The following is a 1620-nucleotide window of genomic DNA, read 5'->3' as shown; positions in this document are numbered from 1 at the left end:
CTTTAAATAACTCAGCAATAAAATTTACTATAACTCAGCCATAACTCACTATAACTCAACCGTCACCTGACCTTTCGTTTTCCCGTAAATATTATAACTCAGCCGTCAAGTCATATATATCACTTATTCACTTATTTACTTTCAAATTGTTTGTTGTGATAACTCATCCATAACTCACTATAACTCAGCCGTCACATGACCTTTCGTTTTCCCGTAAAAATTATAACTCAGCCGTCAAGTTATATATATCATTCATTTACAAGAGTATATCTGGTTTTTAGAAAGTTTTAAAAGGTTTTACAAATTGTTTATAATGATATATATCAATTTGATTTGCTTTTCTAAAAGCTTTACAAGTTGTTTCTAATGTTTTAAAACAGTAAAATCTGAATAAAATATTATTTTAAAATGGAGTTTACAACACCTTACAACACTAGAGACTGAAATATTTTATTAAAAAGAACAAAAACAAGATAAATTATTCAAGAGTTCTTAAAAATAGATATGAACTATTTCAGTTCATATTTCAGTTTCCTCTCCCAGCGTATTGATTAGTCATCTCTCTAGCCATGGCTTCAAACCTTCTCCTATCAGATTTGTAGAGGTTGGCAAGATATTCAATGGTCTGTTCCTCATCATTGACCTCTGGTTCAATCAACTTCTCCACTAATTCCTTGAAAAGCTTAACAATGGGCATGGGCGTCCAACAGTCGGGCTTCAAAACTTTTAGGTGAATGCCTCCCCTATCTGATACATTTGGGTGGCAAATTCTTGTGATGAAAACAACCTGCATTATCAAGAAAATTTATTTAAAAAACTATTGAGTTGCTGCAAAAAAAGGAGTCCTAATATTGAGTTGCTAAAATAAAAAGGAGTATAATCAAAAATAGATACCTTGGGGGGACTTCTTGGGTAATCAGGTGGAAAAATAAGCCTAAGTTTAAACACTCCCCCTTCATAAGGAGTGTTCACCGGTCCGATTAGAGTAGCCTCCCAACGGAAAATATCGTCAGCAACAGTTACTAAAAAAAAGGCAAACACTCAATCTCCTTTATCCTTAACAGTAAAACAAATCTAATCTGCAGATGTATGTGTTTACCTGCTATAATGTTTGGCAAAAGATCCTTGTTCAGATATTTCAGATCAGTCCTTATATGCTTTGAAGGAGAACGACGGGCCATTCCTGACGGATTGAAGGAAGAATGTAAATAGATTTTTTGAATCTGGGATATGATTTAGGAGTTTTCGTGAGACAAAGGTAATATGTGTAAGTCAAGAGCAAAAAGTATTTATAATCGGCGAAGCGTCGCTTTGGTTTACAAAAAGTACCCCTTCGACTTCATAAATCCATAATTCTGTCCGCCTTGATCATAAATACATAATTCTTACCCCTTCAACGCGTAATTATAACCAAACTAAAGCGACGCTTCGCGTATTACGCCTTCAATCAATTACGGTTTTACAAGCCTCTGGTGGCTATAATTCAGCCATAACGTTATAGGGCGCTATAACTCAGCCCTAAACCGTAAACCCTGATAACTCAACCATAACTCACTATAACTCAGCCGTCAAATGACCTTTCGTTTTCCCGTAAATATTATAACTCAGCCGTCAAGTCAT

At 34.9% G+C, this 1620-nt stretch overlaps 1 pseudogene; it reads right to left on the bottom strand.

The window, feature by feature from the left end:
• Nucleotides 1-526: 526 nt before the first annotated feature.
• On the bottom strand, nucleotides 527-1181 carry LOC104759693 (ubiquitin-conjugating enzyme E2 8 pseudogene; annotated as a pseudogene).
• Between the last annotated feature and the right edge of the window lie 439 nt (nucleotides 1182-1620).

Source organism: Camelina sativa, chromosome 17, assembly GCF_030686135.1.
Source record: "Camelina sativa cultivar CO46 ecotype springtype chromosome 17, ASM3068613v1".
NCBI classification, from domain to species: domain Eukaryota; kingdom Viridiplantae; phylum Streptophyta; class Magnoliopsida; order Brassicales; family Brassicaceae; genus Camelina; species Camelina sativa.
This window is presented reverse-complemented; position numbering and strand designations above follow the sequence as displayed.